Source organism: Ursus maritimus, unplaced genomic scaffold, assembly GCF_017311325.1.
Source record: "Ursus maritimus isolate PB19 unplaced genomic scaffold, ASM1731132v1 scaffold_22, whole genome shotgun sequence".
Classification (NCBI taxonomy): domain Eukaryota; kingdom Metazoa; phylum Chordata; class Mammalia; order Carnivora; family Ursidae; genus Ursus; species Ursus maritimus.
The window spans coordinates 19,886,262-19,905,599 of record NW_024424675.1 but is presented as its reverse complement, the minus strand read 5'-3'; positions in this window follow the sequence as shown (position 1 = coordinate 19,905,599).

Genomic DNA, 19,338 nt, shown 5'->3' with positions numbered 1-19,338 from the left:
GTTTTTAAAGAAACTCTCTGGCTGTTGTGTGTCGTCCCGTGGGAGGGGGGGCGGCTCAGAGCAGGGGTGGCAGCCGTGTGGGGTGAGAAGGGGTGCAGAAGGCAGAGCCCTCCGGATGTCCCCAGGGATTGGATGTTGGGCTGTGAAGGAAAGAGGCACGAACAACATTCTGTGGTAGCCCGAGCTATTCGATGATTCCAGACCTCCAGGAGCACAGCTGTTTTGCTCTTCCTCCACCATGTGAGCCCTGGGAAACTGTGAAGCGGGAGGCTCTTTACCTCTTTACCCCCTCCGGGCTCACTCCTGCCCCCCATCGGCCACCTTTCTGCACCCAACCCCCTAACCACTGTGCTGGGACCCCCTCCTAAGCTCAAGAAGCGTCTTCTTCCGTCAAGGTCCCAGGTGCCGAGAGCTCCATGCCAGTCCTGGAAGGAGGAACAGGGGCGTGGGGCAGGGGGAGAGGTGGGGGCAGAAGGCTTGAGGTCCAGCTGGGGGGCTGGGGCAATCAGGGAGGACTTCTCAGAGGAGCTGGCCTGGAAGGATGTTAGGACTCCCTCATGTTCAGACAGGGGGCCTGAGATCCTGGCAGGGGGCGACAAGAGAAGGAGGTTGTGTTGCTAAATGTGAGAACAGCAAGGACTGGGGAGAGCCTGACCCCGACTGGCCAGAGTCAGTTTCAGTTCGGTGGGGACGGAGCAGGGGGAAGAGCCCTGTAGCAGATTAAATTTTCCATTTTCCGAAGAGGACCACACGCTAATTAGAATTCCATATGCTCTTCCAGACTCAATCAAAACGTGGAGTCTAATTTCCTCCCTTTCAAAGGGTTGTCCTTTGAGACTGTCTTGACGAACAGAATGCAGTAGAAGGGGCGCTCTTTGACTTCTAATAAGTCACACAAGACAGCAGGGCTCTTGCCTGGCTCTCTCTCTCAGGGCACTCACCTTTGGGAAGCAGCCTCTATGCCGCGAGGCAGCCCAGGCCACACGGAGGGGCCTCCTGGAGGCCGGCCAGCTGAAAGGCCAGCTAAGGTTCCTGCCACCAGCTGGTGTAACCACCAAACCGTATGAGGCAACGAACCTTCGGGCGGCTTCAGCCCCAGACGTGGAGCAGACTTCAGGCTGTCTCTTGACTTCAGGCTGAGGCCCCAGACGTCTTGGAGCAGAGACGAGCCAGCCCCCCCAGGCCCTGTCCGAAATCCTCGCGCATAAGAACGACTGGTGGGTGTTTCACACCACTGAGTCTGGGGGGAGTTTGTCACGCGTCAGTCGTAACCGGGAAAAGCTCCACCACATGTCAGCCCGGGGAATAATTTCCCAGGGTCATTTATGTCTCCCTATCACGTCCAGGCTTATCCATGTCTAGGTAGGCATTATGCACAGGCATTAAGGCTAATTATAGCCTTTTATCTAAATATTGTTTTAATTTTGTTCCCCATTGTGCTTGACCGGTACCTGTTTGTTGGGGAGGCAGGCACCGTCCTCACCCGGGGCAGGGACAAGCCCTTGTGGTCCCGCGGAAGAGCAGGGATTTCTCCTCCTGATGCTTTCTCGTAGTCAACGAGGTGTCTGTTCCTCACAAAGGAGGAGATGTGGGGGACTGAAGGCATGAGACCCGAGGGAAGGGGCTTCTCTGCCCATCGGTGCTTCCGGCACTGACCCGCACACGCGTAACACAACGGTCCGTGGCCTCGTGGAGTTTACATCCTCACGAAAGACACGGCTGTTGTCCTGGGGAATAACAGGCTACCTTCCCTCCGGGGCCAGGGAAGCTCTCTCTGAGTTGTCTTGCAGCTAAGACCGGAAGGAGCCAAACTTGGTAGCCCCGTCTGCGAGCAATGGAAACTGGCTCTGGCTGGATCAAGGAGAGGAGGAAATCTCCAAAGGACCTCAGGGAACTCACAGACCCGAGTGGAGAAGACAGAGGACCAGGCTGAGGAAGCAGCAGGAGCAAAGGGGGAGAGACAGCATCACAGACAAAAGTGCATCACACAACCCATGGGATGAGTACACGATTGGTGACCTGAGAATAAGGTAACACTAGAATCCAGGTTGGCCACCAGAACCATCACCATCGTCCCCCAGAATGGAGTCCTCATTGTCCCCATTTCTTGTCACAGGCTCCCAATTAAAAATTCCAGGTGAGAACATGTGCTTGGCTGAGCCTAAGTCATGTGACTGTGCTCTTGCTGCATCAGAGTCTGGGGACTTTGGACGAGATACCTGGATCTGCAGCAGCCATCTTGTCACCATGAAGCAACAAGCGTGAAGAAGAAGAAGAAGAAAAGCCAGCAGCCAAAGATAATGTTGGAGAAAGCTTAAAAGAACTAGGTCCTTGATGGCCCGGCTGAGACTATCTAGTTCTGGGCATTTTATTAAACAGACAATAAAGATCTTGAGAACTTAAGCCCCTGTTGCCAGAGACTCTATTGCTTGCCACTAAAGCACTTTTAACTGTGGCAGAGGGAAAGAGAGGCATACTCAAGTCACTTGCATCTAAAATGACCAGTCCGATGAGCTCTAATGGGGGAGGGGGCAGGGCAGTAAGGTGTCTCACATTTCTTAATAAATCAGGAGTAACTAGGAGTGCTTGTTAAATGCCGATTCGCAAACTCGCTGGCTCACAATCGTGAGGCATACGTGTTTTATGCCATCCAGACGGCTCTGATGTAAGCGTTCCACTGAGCATCCTTGATGGATTCTGCCCACACAGACGCCTGGCTCAGAGCAGCTTCGGGACAGACAATGCAAGCCCACTCCATTCTCTGACTCCCGCTCTGAGTTCCAACTTCTCATCTGCAAAACTAAATGTGGCCGTGAATATCAAGCAGTTCATGGTGCCTGAACACAGAAACGACAAAATAAATGATTAACAATAAATTCATCATTAGACCAATTATTTGAATGATTTAATTAATTAAATGAATAAAATTATTTAAATTATTTAAAGTAATGCATACTATTATTTATTATACCAGACTGCCTGGGGAATCCCAGCTCTGCCTCTCAACTGACTATATGACTTTGGCACATTACTTAAACTCTCTGTGCCTCAGTTTCTTCATTGGTACAAAGAAGATAATACGGGTGCCCACCTCATAGAGCTGAGTTAATCACGGTGAGCTCTTAGAATGATGCCTGGCAAAGTTAAGTGTTCAGGAAACGGCAGCTTTAATTATTATTGCCAGAGCCAAGCAGTGGGGCAAGCATCGTCCTAGCCAGAGGTTCCCCAGCTCTATCCGAGTACTAGGGCTTGAGAGTACTAGGGACGACACAACCATTCTGCCCCGAGGTAACCAGGAGGGCTTTTGAAGCAGGGGGGATCTGACCTCCCCTTCAGTCAGGGTGGTCTAATCAGGGCTGAGTTGGAGGCACCAAGGAAAGACCCAGGCTGAGGCTCAGCTCAGAGCCTGAGGGTTTGCCCAGAATAGAGCAGAGACCCTCCCCCTTCTCTGGGGAATCACAGGGATAGACACTGAGAGCTGTGCCCTGGATATTAAGGAAAGACCCAAGGGCGATGAGGGCTGGGGACCTCCTGCTGCAATCTTAAGGATAACCAACAGAGGGAGCCCTAGACTGGAACCAGCCTCCAAAATTCAGCAACTCGGAAGAGACCGACCCAGGAAACTGGTGATGTCACCGGATCCCAAGACAGAATCAGCACCGCAGAGAGTGAGGGCATCCAAAGCACCAGGGGAGCTTGTTACGGCTGCGTGTATTAATCCAGTATGGATTTTTTAAAACGACAACAGCATAAAACAACACCAGACTGCCTAGAGTAAAAGAATAAAGGGGAAAATAGAATAAAGGACATAATAAAAAGAGCAAAAATAAACGAAATGGAAAATGTTCAGGAGAAAGGCTGAACAAAGCAAAATATCGGTTTATTGGAGAAAAATTAATGAAACTGACAAACCTTTAGCAAATTGATGAAGAAAGAATTATAAAACTACGTTGATGTGTTTATAACGTATAAGGATGTCATTTGTATGACAATAATGACGCAAAGGATTGAGGAGGAAAGAGAGCCCTCTAGCCTAGCGTTTCTATATGCCGTTCACAGTAAGTCAGTATGAATCCAAACAGGATTGGTTTAAGGTACTAATTGTAACCCCTGGGCAATCACGAAGAAAATAAGTTAAAAATTACACTGAAAGAAGCAACAAGGGAATGGAAATGGTTTACTAGAAAACACCTACTCAACCCAGAAGAAATCAATAATCCAGGAAGGAAGACACAAAACAGAAGACAAATAGCCCGATGGCGGATGTAAATCTTATCTTAATGGTAATTGCGTTAAATGCTCTCAGTGTCCATCTCTGCGATTTCCCCCCACAGAAAGGCAGAGGTTGGCAGAATGGATAAAAAATAAATAAACCAAACTCTGTGCTGTCTACAAGAGACCACATCAGCTTCAAAGACACAAAAATGTTCAAGGTGAAAGGACGCTCAAATATATACCACGGAAACAACCACCGAAAGAGAGCTGGAGTGGCTCTCCTAATGTTAGACAAAATCGACTTTCAGACCAACGTGCTTACTAGAGACATGGGAATGCCCGCTCCTGGTGCAGGATCTGTGTAGATGGAGCCTAGAAAGAGACATACTTACCTTCACTCTAGAAGGTTCTCTTGAACACTAATGTTTAAGAACCACTGGTGTCGGTAGTAAGCCTATAAAGGATTTAATCTGGCCCCTACTTTGGGATCAGCCCTGCCATCTTTTGGAGGGACAGTCCTCAGGGGTATTCCGTACAGTTCTTCAGAAAGTAACCAGCAGGGTTAAGCCCCAGTCGCCCACAGTAATTGTCTTAGTCCTTTCGGGCCGCTCTAGCAAAGTATCATAGCCCCGGTGACTTATAAACAGCAGGAATTCACTTCTCACAGTTCTGGGGACTGGAGTCTGAGATCAGGGTCCAGTATGCCCAGGTTCTGGTAAGGGCCTTCTTTCAGGTTGCAGGCTACTGCCTTCCCTTTGCAGCCTCGTGTGGCAGGAGGGGCCAGGGAGCTCTCTGGGGTCTCTTTTATTGTAAGGGCGCTAATCCCATCCATGAAGTCTCAGTCCCCGTGACCTAATGACCTCCCAGAAGCCCTGCCTCCCAATACCATCACCTCGGTGGGTTGGGATTTCAACATATGAATTTTGGGTGGGACACTTATGAAGGCTAACACATACTTTCTTGACATTCCTCCCTTCCACGTCACTCGCAATGCTCCTTCACTCCGGCTTCCTTGGATCACCTCCCAAGTCGACTACATGCCCCTAGCCCTTGTCCTAAGTTCTGCTTTCAGAGGAGGCCAAACTAAGACGCCGCTCATCACTGCCCCCAACAAGCCTCTCCAGACACGTGCCAGGGCTCCTCCTCGGTGGGTGAGCACCGTGGCCCTGAGCAGCCCTAGACCCCGGGCTCCTTGACTACTGTGGCCTTGCCCTCTTCACCTCCAAGGAGCCATCTGGACTCAGGAAAAAGCAGCCAAAAGGAAACGATCGGTGCACCTGACTTCATACGATACTGAAAATACTTCACATAAAATGAAAGCGTGAGAGACAGGCCATGGTGACCGGAAGAGGGAGTTGAGGGTCAGGAAGAGCAGAGGAGAGAGCCGGGGCTCTGGCGGGGGTCGGAGGGTGGGAAATGAAGCTTTCGGAGCAGATTGAGGGTAGAGAAAAAGAATGGTCTTGGACGCGTGTTTTTGGTGCCTGAGGGGTATCCTGGTGGAGGTCCCAGGAGACATTGGTTATTGGTTTCTAGAATTCTGGAGACAGAGATTCAAAAGACATCACGCTGTAAATGACACTTGAAATCATGGGTGTGGACGAGGTCACCGAAGGTGAATGTTCAGAGCAGAAAAGAAACTTAAGAATCACTGTTTTTCAGTTAGGAGTGATTTCTGAGGGGGGTTTTCATGGCAATGAGTGAGTGGCTATCGAATAAAACTTCTATTTTAACTTAGACACTTCTCTTTTGAGGCTTTATGGAGGTAAAATTGACAAATAAAATTGTAAGATATTTAAAATGTACACCCTGACGATTTGATATGCGTACACATTGCGAAAGGACCCCCCATCTAGTTAAGGAACACATTTATCTTTTTTTTGTGAGAACCTTTGCATTTCATTCTCTTAGCAAATGTCCATTACACAATCCAGTATTATCGACTATAGTCACCATACTGTACATTAGATCCTCAGACCCTATTCATCTGAAAGTTTGTACACTTTTACCAACCTCTCCCGGTTTTCCCCACCAGACCCCCAGCCCCTGGCAACCACCATCCTACTCTCTCTATGAGTTCATTTTTTTTAAAAATACATTTTTGGTTTGTTATTTTAGACAACTTCATCTGTAGTAGCTGAGGATGAGAGAAGAGAAGCAAAGACAGAGTCGGGGAGACCCCCATGTTGGAGCCGCTGGAGGACTGACCTCGTCTCCCCACCTGTAGGAGGGGCTCCGGCTCTCAACACAGGCCCCAGCTCCGTGGGCAGGCTTGTTCCATCTTCTGGACGTTAACTGTGCCGGGCCTGCCCAGCACCCCAAACACTGCATGCCATGGGGTTTGCTCAAGGGAGGCACAGCGGGTTTATTTGCTGCGTCACCTGATCCGACAGATGCCAAGTCCCCCGGGCCGTTTCAGAGGGCAGCTCCCCGAGATAGGCACCGGCCTGCTCTCCTGCTGAAAAGCGCCACCTGTAACACCCAGGATGAGACGCCACCCCCCTGAAGGCTCAGTCCCTCAGGAACAACTGAAGTCTGAGCAGCGAGGCCTCCCCCATGGTCCGGTGGGAGCCACGGAAGCCAGAGATGGGGAGAGCAGGGGCAGAGTGGGAGAGGGGCCACAACCAACAGCAGTGTGGTCTTTGGCCGAAGTCTCCTCTCTGAGCCCGGTTTCCTCATCTGCAAAACGGAAATAGTGACACATTTTCAGCCTCTTGAAGCAAAATTACATGAGGTGATAAATTTTATTTTATTTTATTTTATTATTTTTTTCTTACCAATTGTTATGTGCTGAACACGCTGACAAGGGACTGTTGTTATTACTCTGACTGCTGTCACCAGGAGTCTCCAGCCCCCAAGCACAGGGATTTGTGACGTCTCAGAGAGGACAGCCCCAGAGGTCACCTGTCCCCAAATCCCAAACTTGGGTTAACGGTGAATCATCTTCACGACTTTCACATTTTCCTGACAAGTACTGCTTCTGCCAACCAACCACCACAAGAGAACCTTCCAGAAGAAAGGTGGTAAGAGGAAGGTGAGCCGGTTAGAGACCCCAGGACTCGGGGAGGAACACAACAGCAGGGCATCTAACCCCCACCACCCTACAAGAGGGTGACCGACAGCCAACCCCAACCCCTGGTCCCGCCAGGTTTACTCCTTCCCTGGATCGAACAGGAGTCCCGCCGACACCACCCAGCAGACACCAGCACTGGCAAGGGGGACCCGTCCAATCCCATAGGCAGCCAGGGCTTCCCTCCCCACACAGAGATGCGGGTGCTGGGAGATCCCGCCACAACGAACACCGAGAAATCTCCGAGCCCAGATGGTTTCACTGGAGAATTCTACCAAACATGAAAGAAGAATTAACACAAAGCTTGTGCATTCTCTACAGAAAACAGAAAAAAGAACACTTCTCAATTTGGGGTTGGTATCAGGATGACATTGACCTCCAAGTTGTTGTGAGTCTCAATATTTCATTCCTCTTTATTGCCGAGCAGAGTTCGATGGTGTGGCTGTTCCACCCTTTGTAAACAGTTCGCCCACAGTTTAGGTGAAGGGGCTGGTTGATTTCTACTTTGGGATTTTACAAATAAAGCTGCTATGGAGGTCGGTGTCCAAGTTTTTGCGTGAACATAAGTTTTCATTTCTCTGGATAAATGCCAAAGAATGCAGTTGCCGCGTCCTCTGGGAAGCACAGGTCTTGTTTTATAAGAAATTGCCAAACTGTTTGCAGAGTGGCTGCACCATTTTACATTCCCATCAGGAACGGATGAGTCGTTCCGGTTCTCCACGTCCTCCCCGGCACTTGGAACAAACTATTGATACCCACAGCTTAGATGAGCTTCATGGCGATTACGCCACGTGGAAGAGAGGGAAAAAGCCAATCCCAGGAAATTACACACCATGTTCCTATTTACATAGCATTCTTCAAGCATCAAAATGATAGAAACGGAGAACAGATTACTGGTTTCCAGGGGTTAGAGATGGGGAGGGGGTGTGCGGGAGGGAGGTGGGTGTGATTATGAAAGAGCCACAGGAGGGGTCCTTATGGTGATGGAACTGCTCTCTGTTTCTTGGCCGTGGGGGTGAATGCACAAACCGACAGTGGTGATAAAAATCTGCGTGAAACTAAATGCACACACGTCAATATGAGTAAAACGGGAGATCTAAATAAAGCACGTGGGCTGTATTAATGTCAGCATCTTGATTGTAATATTGTGCAATAGTTTTGTAAGATGTTACTGCTGGGAGACTCTGGGTAAACGGTACCTGGGATCTCTCTCTGTTATGTCTTACCACTGCGTGTGATTCTGCCATTATCTCCAAATTAAAAGTTTCACTGAATAGAGACATTGGGCCATGTTCCAGGGTCACTGCGCCATCGGCCAATACCCAGCCCTTCTCAGATCTAGGGGTACACACAGCAGTGTCCAATCCACCGACAAGAGGACCCACTTGGGGAAGAGATCTCTTGGGGACCGATGTGGGGAAGGAGTTAGATGCCACTGAGTGGTCCCAGAGCATGGGCAAGATTAAAGATGGCGTCACAAGCTCCCTGTGGTCATGACCTCTTGGCTTCCCAGAATTCTCTCCATGGAGGGGGTGGGGAAGGGAACACGGCCCACAACCCAGGTCTAGGGACAAATCCAATGTCTCTACAAGGTTTGTATGGAAAGCATCAGTCACCCACTTCCTTTTTCTTTCCCTTTTTGTGGTAAACAGAATTCTAAGATGGCCACTGTAATGGTTAATTTTTTTTCTTTTTATTAAAGTATAATTGACATACCACATTTTATTAGTTTCAGGTATACCGTGTAATGATTTTATATTTATATATATTGTGAAATGCTCACCACAACTCATTAACATCTGTCACCATACATCGCTACAAAATTTTTTCTTGTGAGAACTTTGAAGAGTTACTCTCTTAGCAAGTTGCAAATGTGCCAAACAATATTATTAACTATAGACACCACGCTGTACATTATATTCCCGGGATTTATTTATCTTGTAACTGGAACTTTGTAACTTTTGACCCCCTTTATCCATTTCACCAACCTTCCCCCACACACACCTCTGGTACCCACCAATCTATTCTCTGTATCTATGAGCTTGGTTGATTTGGTGTCATGGTTAATTTTATGTCAATTTGACTGGGCCACATGGTGCTCAGATAATTTGGTCAAACATTATTCTGAGTGTTTTTGTGACTCTTTTTGGATGAGAGTAACATTTAAACTGATAGACGGAGTAAAGCAGATTGCTCTCCCTCAGGTGGGTGGGCCTCGTTCAATCAGTGACTGCCTTCAAGCTGGGACACTGGCTTGTTTCTGCTTTTATTTATTTTTTGTTTTTTTTTAAAGATTTTATTTATTTATTTGACAGAGAGAGACAGCCAGCGAGAGAGGGAACACAAGCAGGGGGAGTGGGAGAGGAAGAAACAGGCTCCCAGCAGAAGAGCCTGATGTGGTGCTCGATCCCAGAATGCTGGGATCATGCCCTGAGCCGAAGGCAGATGCTTAACAACTGAGCCAACCAGGCTCCCCTTGTTTCTGCTTTTAGACTCAAACTGAAATACTGGCTCTTCTTGGGTCTCCAGCCACTGACTTTCAGATTGGAATGACATCATCAGCTCTCCTGGTTCTCGAGCCTTTGAATGTGAACTAGAATCACACCATCAGCTCTCCTGGATCTCCGGCTTTGCAACTCCCCAGCTGATCTTGGGATTCATCAGCCTCCATAACTGCATGAGCCAATCCCTTCTAATAAATATCTTTATATACACTTTATTGGTTCTTTGGAGAACCCTGACTATGACAACCATCAATAACCCTTGCACTTATAAAAATCGCCCTCTCGTTTGAGTGTGGATAGAAACTATGAATCACTCCCATGATGGTGTCACATTACATGGCAAAAGAGAGATTATGCTGAGTGGGCCTGGCCTAATCAGGTGAGTCCTTCAAAAGCAAATTTTCTCTGCCTGATTGCAGAAGAGGAAATCAGAAAGTCCTGCTCTGGCTGGCCTGGAAGAAAGCAAACATCCATGCTGCAAACTGTTTATGGGGCCACTCGGCAAGTGGCTGCAGATGGCTTCCGGTAGCTGAGAGCCGTCCCCAGCTGACAGCAAGACAACGAGGACCACAGTCCTACATCTGCAGGGTTCTGTCAACAACCTGAATGAGTTTGGAAGAGAAGCCCAAGACTCCAGTGAGAGAGCAGCCCTGGCCAACAACTTGATTTCAGCCATATGAGGCCCTCAGCAGAGACTCGGATTAAATGAAGCCCAGACCTCCAGAAACTGTGAAATTAGAATTGTCTGGGGTTTTTGGTTTGGTTGGTTTTCTCAAAAACAGAGCTTTAGGGACACCTTGGTGGCTCAGACAGTTAAGTGGCCGATCTTTGGTTTTGGCTCAGGTCATGATCTCGGGGTCCTGGGTTCAAGCCCTGCGTTGGGGATCTGTGCTCAGCGGGGAGTCTGCCTATAGATTCTCTCTCTCCCTTTGCCTCTTCCCCTCCCTCTGCTCATGCTTTCTCTCTCTCTCTTTCTCTCTCTCTCTCTCAAATAAATAAATCTATCTTTAAAAAAAAACAGAGGGTTATTTCACATATGCCGGGTCATAATTTCTGGCTATTCCTCCCCACACTGGAGAATAGAGACTTTATATATTTGGTTACTACTCAAGTTTAAGAGGCTCAGAACATTTTCAAAAGACACTAATAAGCACTCCCCTCCCTCCATTCTTTAAAGGGAAGTGTACTACTCCATTTTGGGGAATAGAATTAAATCGGAAAACACAATGGAACAGCCAAAGAAGGAGGGGGAGCAGGAGAAAGTTATAAGACTACCTCGTGGTAGGTACCCTTCATCAGGTTAGTGGGCTGCGACACACACTACCCAGAATGACACCACACAATTAGATGACATAGGGTTGTTTTTTTTTAATGTGGTGAAATTCACATGACATAAAATTAACCACTTTAGAGGCAAACGATTCAGTGGCATTTAGTACATTCACAGTGTGGTGTAACCACCACCTCTATATATTTCTGAAACCTTTTCATCCCCCAAACAAGAACCCCATACCCATGAAGCAGTCGCTCCCCATTTCCCCTCCCCTCAGTCTTTAGCAACTGCTGATCAGTTGGTCTCTCTGGTCTACCTATTCTGGACATTCCATAAACAAGGGATCATACAGTGTGTGGCCCTTTGTGTCTGACTTCTTTCACTTAGCATAACGTGTTCAGGGTTCATCCACGTTATATCAGGCATTAGTACTTCCTTCTCTTACTGGCTGAATAATATTCCATTGTATGCATACCCCACAATGTGTTCATTCATGCTCCGTTGTTTACCCCTTTTGGCTGTTGGAAATCATGCTGCAATGAACATGGTATACATGCCCTTGTTTGAGGACCTGTTTCCAATTATTTTGAATATACACATCTCAGAGTAGAATTGCGGGCTTATAAGGTGATTTTAGGTTTAACTTTTTGAGGAACCACCAAACACTTTTCCATACATGTTGTTTTAGCTGCTATTTGTGATAATTTATTATGCAGAACTAAAACACAAGTACAGCTTTCTTTGAACTGACTTTTAAAAGTCTATATCCAGGGGCACCTGGGTGGCTCAATTGGTGAAACATCTGCCTTTGGCTCAGGTCATGATCCCGGGGTCCTGGGATCGAGCCCCGCATCGGGCTCCCTGCTCAGCGGGAAGTCTACTCCTCCCTCTGCCCCTCCTCCCACTTGTGCTCACGTGTGCTCTCTCTCTTTCTCTTTCTGACTAGTAAATAAATAAAATCTTTAAAAAAATAAATAAAGTAAATAAAAGTTTACATCCATGTCTTCAAATAACATGCTCTGGATAATTTAATTGCTGCTTCTTTATCTTTCAGAAGTATAGTAATAACTGTCCCTTGACTTCCCACCATGGAAAATGAGGGTCAGGTCCTCTTAATTCCCACCGCCCCACCCCACCGGCATACAGTCTTCCCATCCTTTTCTTCCCAGGGTGCTTATGTCCTAACTCTGGTAAGATGAATATGTGGTGCTTACATCACTATAACAACCAGGCAGCGGCACTGTGCTTATCGTTCTTTTCCTGCACAAAATTGGTTTTTGCTGGAGTTAAGGATTTAAAATCTAGGCTTTATGTTTGCTTCATTTTCTACGTACTTATTACTACTTCAAAAATCAAACACTGGAAATTGTTGAAGTCCTGTCTAGATTTGTGGACACCTCAGCTCTTCCATCCATTTAAACATGCTGGAGAGGCTTCTCAGAATCTTCTGACCTGCTGGGCCCTGGACTGGTTGCTCCTTATGCCCAGTGACCAGCTGGAGTCCTAGGGTCTCCCTTCTGGATCATTCTGGAATTTGCTCCTCTTCCCCGTTGGGGCTCCTGTTTCTTGTATCACCTATCTTTTCCTCTTACCTGACTTACCGCCCCTTTAATGTTGCAAGATATGCTCCAGTAATTTCCCAAAAAAGGGTCCTTGGAGGTAAATCTTTTGAGAACTTGCATGTCTATGAATATCTCTATTTTACCCTCACACTTGGCTTCCAGCTTGGCTGGATCGAGAATTCTGAAGCGGAAATTATTTTCCCTCAGAATTTCCTTCCTTCTAGTGTTATTGAGGAAATGGAGGCCACTTCCATTCCCAATTTTTTGTATGTGATTTGTTGTTTCCCCTGGGGGCTTGTAGGATCTTCTCTTGGTGCTTAGTATTCTGCAATTTCACAAGACCAGCTGGTGTCCCTATTCATCCGTAGTCCATTCAATTTGTCATTCAGAAAGTCCTTTCACCCTAGAAAGGCATGTCCTCCCGTTCTGAGAAATTTTCTTTAAATATTTCATTGATAATTCACGTCTGTCTCCATCTGTGTCTTTATGAAACTCCCATGGCTCGGATATTGGACCTTACAGACCGGCCTTGACATTTTCTTATCTTTTCTTTATCATGCATACTTCCTTGTTTTTCTTTTTACACTACTCGTGAACAGTATCTTCAACTTTTTTTCCCAAGACTTATATTCTAATTTTTCATTTCTGCTATCGAGTTTGTAGTTTCCTAGACCTTTTTGTTTTGAATGTTCCTTTCTTTTTTTTAATCATGCCCTATTTTGTTCCATGGCTACGATATATTCTCACGGTTCTGAGGACACCAAGCATGGTTTACCTTCCTGAAATATTTCTCCTCAAATAGGCATTTTCGTCCAAGGTTCTTGTTTTAGTATGTTTAATTTTTTCCCCCTCTTTCATGATTAGAAGTTTTCTGCAGATGTCTGGTGATTCTTGTCTGCTCAGGGTTAAGGATGGGGTTCCAAAGGGCTGATAGGAGGCGCTGGGGGAGGTCTGGGGACGCCTGGGGACAGGAGCGTTATGGTGCGGTGACAGCCTGGGGCTGTTTAGCTAGGAAACTCCAGCTCTGCACCTTGCAAAGTCTTTCCCTCGGAGCTGGTCAGCCTCCTGACAGGTGTGCCCTCCCGGCTGCCAGCATCATGGGTGGGAAGTTGAGAGGGAGGCGAGGGCGGGGTGGGCCAGCGCCTCGGCGTATGCTATGCAAGCGTCCCCTTGATGAACCTGCTTTTGGGCGGTACCCCAGCCCTCAACGGTGGGTGCTGTGCGCCCGCCTCTGTTGTGTTCTCCTCAAAGAATAGAACGCCAGGCTTTATTGGGCCGGGGAAGGGGAAGTCATTCAGCTCACACAGGTGGGAGGGCGGGGGTGTACCACTTCATAAACAGATTTCCAACCCATTCTGATTTTATTACCATGAATCCCTCCACCCCGCCCTCCAGTTATGTCTGCTGCCGTCAGTTCCAGAGGCTTTGGGGGGCTCTGCAGTAAGATGAGTTGGTTTCCACCACTGCCTGGCTCTCCCCATTGGTGATTCCAGGTTGGCAAGTGTTTTTCAGATCTGCTGGTGATTTGCCACTCCTGCCGCTGCTCTCCATATTTCCAAGTTTTGCGGCTGTTACCTTCTCCCTGGCTCTCCCACCCTTGTGCACGGATGCATTTTTGCACAGAAATTCCTTCCCACCGTTTTGGGGAGGGCTCAGGAAACGCCTGCGTGTACTTACCCCAGCGCCGTTCCTGGAACCCCTCCCCTGCCCCTCCCTGTTCTGCGAAGCTCTCAGTCAAGTTGTGGGGGAACATCCCCCGCTGGCTTTGTGGGGTGACTGGCCTGAGAACCATCTAAGTGGTGCTGGCCTGGACACAACCAGAACCAGAAGACTCTCACTCATTGTTCATCTTTTTCTTTCGGTTTCATCTCCTTTGAGAGTTTGAAGAATGCTTGGGGGCGGCGGTGGGATTGGGAATTAAGTTGTGAGAGTATTTTTCCCAACTGGTTCCATTTGAGATTTAATTAAAAAAAAAAAAAAAAAGCACTCAGAATTCACGGGAAGAACATCCTTCTCCTAACAGAATTAAATTACTTTTAATTCGTTTCCTGGAAAACTTACTGGAATGGTCTCTCCCAGCTCTGAGCGAACCCATTCTCTCTTTATCCATTTCTTGGGAATCATCCATTTCTACCATGTATTGTGATTATTTGGGGGTATGGGTTTTATCTCTCTTACAAACGTTGAGTTTCTTTAAGGCTAGAGACTCTGTCTTATTCATTTTATTCTCTCTCCCCACCCCACCCCCATTGTCACTTTGCCAGGAGCAGGTGTTAATAAACAGTTTGTAAATGACGGAGTGAATGAATGAATGAATCGAGGGATTCTGAACAAAATAACACCTGGTGGCAGGAGTGTGTCTGAGTCCTGATCTTCCACGGTGCCTTGCCCAGGTGCCCCACATGGGCGCTAATATGCGTTCGGTGGCTGGCAAGATGATATGGGGAGACTTCGACAGGGATACCTGGGCCAGAGAAGCAGGAGCACGGCATTGTCCTTGGGTCTCTGCTGTATTCCTGCTGTGTCTAACTCAGCCCAATAAATAGCACCAGCTACTCACTGAGGAAATGAAGAAATAAAAACTTGCCGTGGGGCTGATTCACTGCATAACCCCGTGGTTGAGAACACAGGCTCCGGACTCATGCTACAGGGTTCTAGTTTGGTTCTATCAGTATTCAAATGTGTGACCTTGAGACCTATCTGGATCCTTTCTGAGCCTCGGTGTTCTCCTCTGAGAAGTGGGGACAACACTGGGGACTAATAACACATGAGAAGCAGGTTAGAGCAGCGGGACATGGGAAGTACAATAGTAAATGGTAACCATTACAATTTCTCAAAAAGGTAAAGAAAATATGGCTTGTAAATGTTCTATCAGGATCCAATCTTCGTGAGCCCTGATCCTGTCCAGAAACAACGGATTTTAAAGGTGGGTCAGTCCTTCCTTATTCTTCTGATCCAAGTGACCCGTAGTGATGACCCAGCCCCTCCTGGATGAATGCCCAGCCTCTTGAATCTCCTTCTCTCCACGTTTTTCTCCAGGACCGCATCTGGGGCTTATATCATGGAGTCCTCCGATCACAGAGAGGCTACCCGTCTGCTCCTTAACTGGTGACAGGTGATGTGTGCTGGGTCCCATGTGGCCCTCTGGGAAGGGAGCTGACTCCAAGGGCGGCAGGCTTTCACTTTTTACTTGGTGCTCGGTGACCTACCTAGATCTGTGATTCGGTGGCTCACATTAACTTGGGGAAATTCTCACTCATGACTGCTTTGAATATGTCTTCTGTTTCTTTCTCTGTTTCTTGTACTCTGGCAATCGCCTGATGCAGACGTTGCACTGTTTGTAGTTGTCCCATAATTCTGGATATCCTGTTCTGGTTGGGGGGAGGGGGTTGTCGTTTTGTCTTTGTTTGCTTTTGTTTTCATTCTTTTTTTCTCTTTGCTTTTCTTTTTTGGAAATATCTATGGATCTACCCTCAAGGCCACTGATTCTTTCATTAGCCATTTCCAGTCTACTAAGGAACCCATCAAAAGTATTCTTCATTTCTCTTACAGTGTTTCTAGCATTTCTTTCGGTTCTTTCTTAGAATTTTCTTCTTCCTGCTTACATTGCCCATCCCAAGCATATTGTCTGTTTTCTCCATTAGAGCCCCTAGCATATTAGTCATTGTTATTTTAAATTCCAGTCTGATCATTCCAAAATCCTTACTATATCTGAGCCCAGGTCTGATGTTTTCTCTCTTTAAACTGTGTTTTTGCTTTCTAGTATGCCTCGTGACTTTTTCTTGAAAGCTGAACATGATGTACTGGGTAAAATAACTCTAGTAAATAGACCTTTACTGATGTGGTAGTGAGATGGGGGGACAGGGAACATTCCGCGGTTCTATGATTAGGTCACAGTTTTTTAGTGAACCTGAGCCTCTGGGCTGTGACCTTCACAAGTGTTTCTCAGCCCCTCAGCCCCTTCAGTGGGACAGGATGGCTAGAGGGAGGTGGAGTTGGGTATTTTCCTTGCCCCAAGTCAGTTAGGCTTCTACAAAGCCACAGTAGTTTAGGCTGACGTTAGTCTCCCTTAAGGGGAGGCCATGTTGAGAAGAGCAGAACACTCTGACCTATTTCTAGATGGTTCCTTTTCCCCTGCCCCTGACTGAAGTATGGGGAGGGCGGCGAGGGCGTTTTCTCTAATCTTCACTGTAAGAATCTAGTAGGGCTCCTGGAGACAAAACTCACAAAGGTGCGGGGTCCCCTCTAGGACGGCCCCCCTGGAGTTTTTCTCTCTCAGACTTGCCCACACTGAGCCTCCAGCAATTCGTCAATAACAGATTAGGTTTTCCAATCCCAGGACTGGTTCCCATGGAGGTTTCTGCTCCAGTAAATTGCCATTCTCTCTGTCTGTCTGTCCAATCTGGGGGTCGGTAGCTTGCCCTGTGACCTCACTTCGACAAATCTAAGAAGAGTTGTTGATTTCCCATTGCCTACTTGTTAGAATGACACAAGGACATCCAGGCTTCTTACATGCAGGACTGGGAACCGGAAAGCCTCCTCCCCCAGCCCTTTCAGCATCCCTGCTGCCCAGCGGCACGTGGGAACATCTAGACCCCCGCCTGTTACATACAGGAGGGTTGCTTCAGGCCCGCCTCTCAGGCCTCCTCCTTGGCAACTGCTGTTTGCAGGGGAAAAAAAAAAAAGCTTATTAAAAGGATACGAAGGACCCACGAAATCATCAGGACCTTCTAGGAATGAGACCTGGAACCTCACAACTGGCCTGGAGAGGAAACAGCAGGTCCTGCTGAGGCTCCTGCCCCTGCCAGCACCACCCGTGGGGCAGGAGCTCATCCTCACCATGTCCGGGAAAGCGTAACCGCCGTAGCAGCTGTCATGGCTGGCAAAGACAGGCTCTGCACCTGTCATGCCAGCAAAGGCCAGATGTGCAAGGACCACGCACTTCGAGCTGGAGTCTGGGGGGATTTGACGAGTGTTGGTCACAGGCCTGCATCCTAGCTACAAGGGAGGCCGGGCTTTTCTGTGTTCTGCCATTGGGTAACCGGACCCCTGGGGCTGGAAAGTCAGCAAACACAGCAAGGGCATTCAAAGGGGCCTGGGCAGCTAGACAGGATGATGCAACAGGGAAAGAAAACTCTTTTTCTTTTTTTTTTTTTTAAAGATTTTATTTATTTATGTGACAGAGAGACAGCCAGCGAGAGAGGGAACACAGCAGGCGAGTGAGAGAGGAAGAAGCAGGCTCCCAGCGGAGGAGCCTGATGTGGGACTCGATCCCGGAACTCCGGGATCACGCCCTGAGCCGAAGGCAGACGCTTTAACGACTGCGCTACCCAGGCGCCCCGAAAACTCTTTTTCATTTTATTATAAACATGTTCACACATACCTTTTATAAAATTTTGTCAAAGAATTCTATAGTAAACACCATATAACCCACCACCTAGATCCCACCGTTAACGTGTGACTCTACTTGGTTTATCACACGTCTCCGCATCCATCCATCCACCTCATTTCTTTGAATTTCAACTGCACCATCATTAAATTGCAGACATCAGTACACCTCCCTCTAAATAATTCAGCATGACTATCATTGACTAGACTTTGAAATTTGCTTACAGCTTTCCTTAACTGTTAAATTCACATACAAAGAAATATGCAAATATTCCTTTTCTTAAAGATTTTTATTAAGAAATCTCCACACCCAACTCACCCGACTTTGAGTGGGGCTCGAACTCACAACCCCGAGATCAAGAGCCCCATGTTCTACCAACTGAACCAGCCAGGAGGCCCGAAATCTACAAATCTTAAGCGTACATTTGTTGAAGTTTACCAATGCCTGTGTAACAAATATCCCAATCAATTTTCCCAATCAGACTATGACCCCAGAAAGTGCCTTCATGTCCCATCCCAGTGGATCCCTGTTCCCAACTCACCCCCAAAGGTAACAACAGCTCTGAGCTCCCCGCACAGGCTAGTTGGCAGTAATCCTTTTAATTTCGGCTTTCCCCTCAAACTCTGTTACCAACACCTCCCTGCCTGTCCTCCCGTCTTTCTGGGAATTTGGTCTGGAGAGATGAAGTCAGGTCAAGAAATCTTCCTACTTCTCCTCCTCTGGTCTCCCTTCTCTTTCCTGCAATCAGCAGAGGAGGGCTTCCTTCACATCCCGCCTGGAAAAGATTTATATGGGATAGCCAGAGATCTCTGGCCCTGGCTTGTAGGAACCTTGAGGGTCGCATCCATTAGACCTGGCTCCTGATTGCTAGTGGAGGTCTAGTGTTTAGCTTTAAAGATCATTGTCTTGATCGAAGCAAACAGAAACCAGAACACCCAATCAGGGAGCCAGTGCCTGACATCCATTCTCCACTTCAGCGGGTGGGAACTCCCAGGGCAACATAATCTATAAGACGTACAGCTGAAAATACTTCAAACACGCTATCCTCCATGAAGAATGAGGGAACCAAGTATGAACCAAGGGGAGGACCTAGAATAGGTTGTTATATAAACACTGATTAAAAAAAAAGTGTCACAAGTACTGAAGTCTATGTAAGTTCCACAGAGATTTATTTGCTCCTTAGCTGGCATGGAGAAGTCGTTGTTGAGTGAATTTGGGAAGGAGTGATGAATGAGGAATGACTGTCTAAGTACATGAAGGGATCGTGAGCGCCCATCGCAAAAACACAGTAAGCTGTGAACGCTCTGTAGCTTCGTTGCCCTTCTAGG